The 7604-nt window shown below is 32.6% G+C and overlaps 1 non-coding gene across 1 annotated transcript; it reads right to left on the reverse strand.

Annotated features, from left to right (window-relative positions):
• Positions 1-5981: 5981 nt before the first annotated feature.
• On the reverse strand, positions 5982-6071 carry LOC129291940 (small nucleolar RNA snoR114). The gene has a single exon (XR_008588831.1). It is a non-coding gene; the product is annotated as a small nucleolar RNA snoR114 (small nucleolar RNA).
• Positions 6072-7604: the final 1533 nt, after the last annotated feature.

Below are 7604 nucleotides of genomic sequence, written 5' to 3' on the forward strand. Positions count from 1 at the left end.
ATGTTTCTCAACTAATTTTGAGTCTTTGAACTACCAAATAATATTCCATACTTTTGTAAAAAACTTGAGATCCCGCTTTTTGGCAAATATTACAAAACTTGATAATTTGATAGAGTTAGCCCGGTGATTACCTTCATTTTGATGTTAATAGTGAATTAATAAGGGTAACATTACATCGGCAATTAGCCAATGTACAGTTTGTGGGTTCTCCATGTCCTTTTATTATATAGTTGTTGCCGCTCATATTTTGATGAGGAATGCATAGGTGATGCAGTTAGATGTGAGAAAAATGGTTGCCTTCATGATCCTTATCCGGATTGCACTGCGTTAAAATTGGAGAGGTATTTTCATACTCTGTATTTCATTTCCTTTTGAATAAATTTTCCCCTTTTCATTAAAAAAATTAAATTAAAAAGTATTTCTAAAATAAAGAAGGTCAAAGAATACAAGAATATATAAATTATTCTTTGTGGTTTTAACAGCAGTGGCCTGGTTAACTGGTTTGCCATGAGTGGATAAGGATTCAGTCTTCATTGGTGGGACCAGAGGAAGCCTGGGGGGCTGGTTTCGCAATTTAAGGGTAACCGGTGAGCAAATTTTTCAGTGGCATTCTACCATTTTCTATCAAGTTTCGTTTTCTTTCTGAACATTTTTCATGCATGCTGGATCGTTTGGTAGTCTTCTTGTTGTATTTGTATTGTGAAAAAAAGGAGAATATACAAGCAAGAAATTATAACTATGATGAGCCACCTTCCCATCATATCTTGTAAATTTCTTTTGCTCTTAAATAACATCCAGAAATGTGCTAATAAAGCTTCCTGGTATGGCACAATGATGAGGCGTTTGGTGAGGTTATGCAATTGTAGAAAGTTTGAGGCTTAATCATTACAGTGTAATATACTTAGCAATATCTACAAGTTTGGAATCTGTCAAATTCGTTTGGTATGATATAATATTATTATAAATATATATAAGTGTATTATATCTAATAAAACTATACCATCGTAAGGTGACATTCTCAAAGATCTTTACAAGATGGTAACGTTGTGGGGATCAAAAAATGACTGCTGGGATTGTGCGGGGAACTCTTTTTTTGTGTAAGGGCTTATTGGTTTATTTTGATCAGCTTCTCTCCTTTCTCAAGTCCAACTCTATCAAGGCTCTCTTTTAAGATATCTGGATTGGGTGAATATTTGCATTTTCTTGGGGTTTATCAGTTTTGAATCACTAATGTTGAACTATTTGCAAGAAGATTTGCTATAGGTGCTCCACTGGGTGATTTCTCTTGGTTTTCATATTGTGATATCAACGTTACTTTCTTTTTGTACTCATAGCATAATGGATTGTTTTGCTTTGCTTTGTCTTCATTAAATTGCAAATGGAATTTCGACTTATATGACTTGGTATGCAATGTCATTTGGGCTTTTTTTTTTAAACTCAAAGTCTACGAATAATTTAAGAAAAATTACCAAAAATCTTGGAACAAATGTAAGAGCGAACTCTCAAGAAGCTGAACTTCACATATAATTTCTATCTCTTCATTATTAACATTAACAATTAACAAATCGTATAATGTCACATGCAGGCATAAATGTTGGGCTATATACATACAAAAGAACATCCATAAAAGTTTAGTTTCATGTTGAGAACTAGAACCTAATCATAATATTAATTTTTAAACACAAACACAAAAGTTGATGATCATAACAAAATCTTATTATGTTTTTTTCAGTAGCAACCCATTCACAAAGCAGTAGGAGCACAAGACCACTCACACATCCAGTTAAGTTTCATTATCGTCAGTGGCAATAGTTTCAAAGGAAGGTCCAGCAGAGCACAATTAAATATATGATTTCCTTGCCTAGTACTCTCTAATTCCCTATTTTGTATGTGCCTAGAGAATTCAAAATAAATGTCAATAAAGAGTTAGATTATGCTCCTAAGTCTCTAGTGGATCTAAGACACATAGTATAGGCGTAGTCACTGTTATTAAGGTAGTGAAAAAGGAGAAATGGTGGAAACTTGAAAAGTTTAAGGGCTTTAAGATGTTTTTATTTTGATATTTTAATATTATTAAGTCTTCAGCCTTTTGCCTCCTCTTCTCGCTCGACACTTTAAGTTGAAATCAATGTTGTCTTTTGCAACCTTTCTTTCTTGCAATTATGGAATGAAATTCAATTTGCCATTGAGTGCCATTATTACCTTATTTCGATCTTCAATCCATAGCTTAAGAGCATAAGGCTTGCAGAGTGCTTGCCCTTGTGGTATTCTAGATAGAGCTATGCAATTTATAGAAGAATCTCATCATTCAGAGGGTAATGATAAAATTGGTTCTTGCCCTTCATTTATAATATGATAATCTAATATAGGATATGAAAAAGAATGGTATAAGTTCAAAAACATGAGTTCAAATGGTATGAGACTTGAAGTCAAAATTTATTGATGTTAATTTGAGGCAGCCTGTAGAAAAGTCCTGCAGAAGTATTGTTACACAAACATGTGATTTTAGTTGCATAAGTATTATAACAATAACATGGATAAGTTTATTGAAAATAGAATCAATGAAATGCCTATGAACATTTTCTCTCCTTGATGAACTTCCACCTTTCTGACATCAAGAAAAAGATGTCTTATATCTGCATCACATGAAAGTCCATTGATCAGTGGTTTTCCTGGTTTTTGTTGAACTCTTTTGTGGTACAAAGGTGCTTTCAGGTATTGAGGAGGAGGCCACCATAACGCCTCTTGCCCCTCTTTCTCATTATAAAATCTTCACTTGTGTTCCATCCAGGATAGCTTGTTTTTTGAAGGGGCACTATGCTCTTATCTATTTTATCCTTAGTTTCTTACTCAATTTGCTCTTTTCATTTTAGTTTATAGGAGCAACAATGGGGTCATCAGAACTACAGGTACAAACTGACAATGGGCTAATCAGTTTGCCAAGCAATGTCTGTGGCGTTATAGTGGAATATCTTCCCGGGGGTGCACTAAAATCTTGATAAAAAATAGGAGAAGGAAGTTAACTTTAATGATTGTCATCCAATCTTGCAAGAGGGTAATTTTCCTTCACAACTCCTCCTCCTCCTCTTCTGGACAATTGTGGTTCAGCAGTTTGATAGCAACATCTGGCTTACAATGTTCTCACATAACCATGGAAATAAAATTCGTTTGATTTTTCAAAGGTGTTGAGCTTATAAAAGTTTTAAAATTTGCATATGAAAATTTTATCTGTAGTTACTTACATGTATGAAATCACTGTTAGATTTTGTAATGCAACTATAATACATGGATGTGTCTCTTTTGCAATTTAGCACCACATTATTACTTCCCCTGGCAAGGTCTTCATTAAAGAATGTGATAAAAAACACTTTGATAACTTCACATCAGTTATTTCCAAAATGGTGGCCTTAATGTGGAGCAAGTAACATTGACAAAAAGAAAAGAAAGTTATAAGATGTTTTCTTATAAAAAATTTGATAAAAGAGGGAGATTGTGTAATTGACTATTCACATATTTTCCAAATGTGTTGGTGTCATACGAGTGTCAAATGGCAAGCCCTATAACAGGATATGTGATGTATACAGTTTTGGCATCTGTTTATGGGAGACATATTATTGTGACAAGCCATACCCTGACCCAAGTTTTTCAGAGGTTACTATAGTCGTTGTTCGTTTGGTAACCTATCTTCTCTGTTCAAATTGATTATCCCTCTTGGGCAATATGTGGTTTTTGATATAGTTTGATAATGCTATTTTCTTGATTAAGAATCAAAGAATCTGAGACCGCAGATACCAAGATGTTGCCCAAGTTCTCTGGCAAATGTAATGAAGAGATGGTGGGATGACAATCTTGAAATGTGATTGGAGATGGATGAGGTGGTTTCCTGACGCAACAAAAAGTGGAGGGGGGATCCACCTTGATCAATGGCAAGGTTGTCATTGTTTCCACAAGTCAGAGGACCATGATCCATAGTTTTTCAACGAACGATTAGTTGGTTGTGTATAGTGATTTTTATGTTCTTAGAATCAATATGTATCCATGGTGAGAACAAAAAATAGATTCAGAACATTAAACTACAAAATAACCTGCACCTTTTTTATTTGTCTTTATACTCTTCCAACACTTCACTAAATTATTATGATATAAGACTTTGAATGGCTTATTTAATACTTTACTAATGAAATAAGACGTAAACCATTGTAAGTTCCTCTTTACATGTAATTAATTTGGTTAAATGCAGATAATTAAGTCTACATACAAAAGGCCTAAAATAATGATTCATGATAAAAGTAACCAAGCATCTTCAAAAATGATCAAATGTTATATTTCAAAAGATATTGAGAACATTGAAAATGAATTATAAATCTTCTTTGTGTTATACCCTACATTATTTATTTGCTTAAATTCTTTGCTTATGGGTTGTACTTTTCCATCAAAATTAGTTATGATTATATCATTTACATTTATGATTTGTTTAATTGGCTGTAGATTAATGCATTCCAACTTATAAAAACCACATGCTTAGTAAAAAAAAAAAAAGGAAACTAAAGGACACATCAACCTGTTGATTTCAAATATATAGTATATCATAATAAAGATGCTTTACGATATAACTTATCCTATAAAAGGCAATTTTAAGAACACATGTAAAAGTGGGACACTATTAAGTACTAATATATTAATTCAAGAATTGGGGATGGGTGTGGAGGGAGTAGGTAGGAAAAAGGTGAAATGAAACCTACTGTCCAAACAAAATAACTAAAAGAAGAATCACATTCGAAGGTTATTCAACAAAATTATTTATAAATAAAAATTAATAAAAAATATATTGTAATTAAAGTGAGAACATGATTTATTTTTTTTTAAATATAACATGTTATTAGTCATTACTTGTAAATAATTTTTTTAAAAAGTTCTTGGATATATATATTTTTTTAATTAAAATGACTAGGACACTGACCACGTCAAACGTGCGTACGTATGGAATATATTGCTGAAGTAATAGGAGAGGTTGTTGGCGACAAAAATATGAAATTAAAGTTGATGACTTACAAAGCCGTGTTGGGTTGTTGGGTTCAATGGAAGCAAGCACGGTGAGGAGAAGCCAACAAAGAAAAACAGTGGGAGAGACCCCTCTTTCCAGATTATTACAGGCGAATCTTCAAATCCACCAGATTCAGAGCGGGACCTGGCCCCCTTTAAGATCAGATCACACCAGAACCCGAGTGGGATCTCCCGTACAGGAGGATCAATCAGATCAACACTGAGCCCCACGCTCAGATGTCACAACATCACTGCTCTCCAATTTTGCAACACCAGTTGGAAATCGAACCTTGGTCCTTTTCCTTTCCCCTTAATGCGTTTCCCCTGTTCCACATCCGGCCACTGATGTCTTTGTTTGTTATAACTATAATGATTGGTGAAGGGATAAATTTGTTAAATAATTTTATAATTAAAATTATTTTTATTTAAAAAAATTCACTTCCATAAACCCATCTCATTTTTATGAAATTTAATTCAATCTATTTTAAAAAATTTTATTTTCACATGAAAATTTATTTCATGCATATCAAATAAAAAAAATGTGAATTATAATTTTATTTTTATTTCTATGTCTTCATTTCCAGCATACCAAATGGGATATAAGTTTTTAAAAAATGTGCACAAACCCAATTAAAACGCACCGTGCCTAAACAAATGGTCAGATAATGCAAATATCCCACCAGTCCTGCAAGGAAAATTAACAAATGTTATATATTGGGCACAAGTAAAAATATAGTGAAACGGGTCTAACCAAGAGGTGAAACTGAAACATGTATATATATAACTTAAAATAAGTGACTCGCAAAATCTGATTGGAAAGAATGACAGTTAGGTCACTAATAAAAAATTTTATTAAATAAATCATAAATAACAAGTATCATTAATTCAATATTTTAAAACATAACTGTCATTTTCCTTGAATAAAAAAGTTGAAAAGAAAGCTCAGGCGCACAAGATTTCATGCGCGGGATCAGGAGAGCGTGATTAAACCTCAACCACACAGTATGTGCAAGAACTCATCATGGCTCTCAAGATGCACCAACCGGGAATCAAACCCGGGTCTGTACCGTGGCAGGGTACTGTTCTACCACGAGACCACTGGTGCTTGATGTGCATGAGATGATGTGAGTTGTTAATACAAATTAGGATATTGGTGTTATTATTCGATATTTGCGTGTGTGAACTTAAATTTTGTTTCAATTGACACGGGTGATGGCTGCGAGGGTATCCTTAATTTCTTCTGTTGCAAATCAATTTTAATTTCAATTTCATTTTATTTTTTTGCTTTTGTTGCATTTCAATTTAACTTCCCATCATCATCGTCATAAATGCGTTGCTCATGCTTACCGCAAATTGTAGAAGTGGTGAAAGGTTTAGACACCTGTTTTGCTTTCAGCCGCTTCATGTGCACCTTCGCGAAAAGACAACTCTAAACTTGCCTTGCATTGCTTTTCCAAACAAATCTTTTCTTTTCCTTTCGTGGACTAACTTTGTAGTTTGACTGAGTCTTCTATCATTATTTTACTGCTACTTAACTATTATCTCAATTTAGTTCCTCCGGCTTCTAAACCATTTTATGGATCGAGACATCATAAATACGATGAGCTGTGTTTGATCATTGGTGTGTTGAGGGCAGTGTTAATCATCTGGCAAGATAAATGCATTGCGATCAGTTGATTAATTGACGTGTCAAATCAATCAGTGAATGAATTGAACAAACATGGTGGCATAAAAAAAAAAAACGATTACATGCACATTGATATAAAATAAAGCAAATGAACATTATTTTTGAAATTTGAAGTTGACACATTTTCTAATCTTATTCAAAAAAATAGAGACAAAATATATTGAATAATAGATATAAAAACATAATAAACTCTGTCATATATATATATATATATATATATTAAAGAAAGAGAACTCCATTATTTTTTAAAACCATAATTATTCGACCGCAATGAAAGAAATAGGGAAAAAAATAGTTAAGGCTAGCTCTTTACTTGAGGAAATTATCATTTTTTTTTTTCAGGGAAAACTCAATTACAACTTCCAGCTAGAACAAAGTGCATGTTCCATTAGTACTGGAGCTATTAATATCCTTGAAGTATTATCTGCAGAAGATAAAAAATATAACTTTAAGATCTTTAATTACTTGTCCGTTTCACAAACAAGAGTTAAAAATTGAACATCCAACCATTTGTTTAGAATTTAATTAGGTCCCCTCGATTGAGGGATATTAACCATTAGATTGTGATATAAGAGATTTGAGGGTGGAGTTACAATTTCTTCTTAAAAAAATTAAATAGAGGCTTTATTTTTGTTTTAAGAGAACCTCCAATTGATCTGTTTATTTAAGTAATGAGAGATTCTCACACTCATGTCAAAATGAATCGATAAAAATGCATATTTTAATTCTAAACAACTATAATCTATTATTTGACCACTAATTAAATTTTAAAATTCATACTCTACTTAATGAATCTCTAAGTTTTAGCACATGCAAATGAAGGAAAAAATAAATCATAGCTAATGTTATTTTTGGGCTTACTAGTAAATCCATG

Source organism: Prosopis cineraria, unplaced genomic scaffold (genome assembly GCF_029017545.1).
Source record: "Prosopis cineraria cultivar Desert tree isolate PC_DT_omini unplaced genomic scaffold, ASM2901754v1 PC13, whole genome shotgun sequence".
Classification (NCBI taxonomy): Eukaryota; Viridiplantae; Streptophyta; class Magnoliopsida; order Fabales; family Fabaceae; genus Prosopis; species Prosopis cineraria.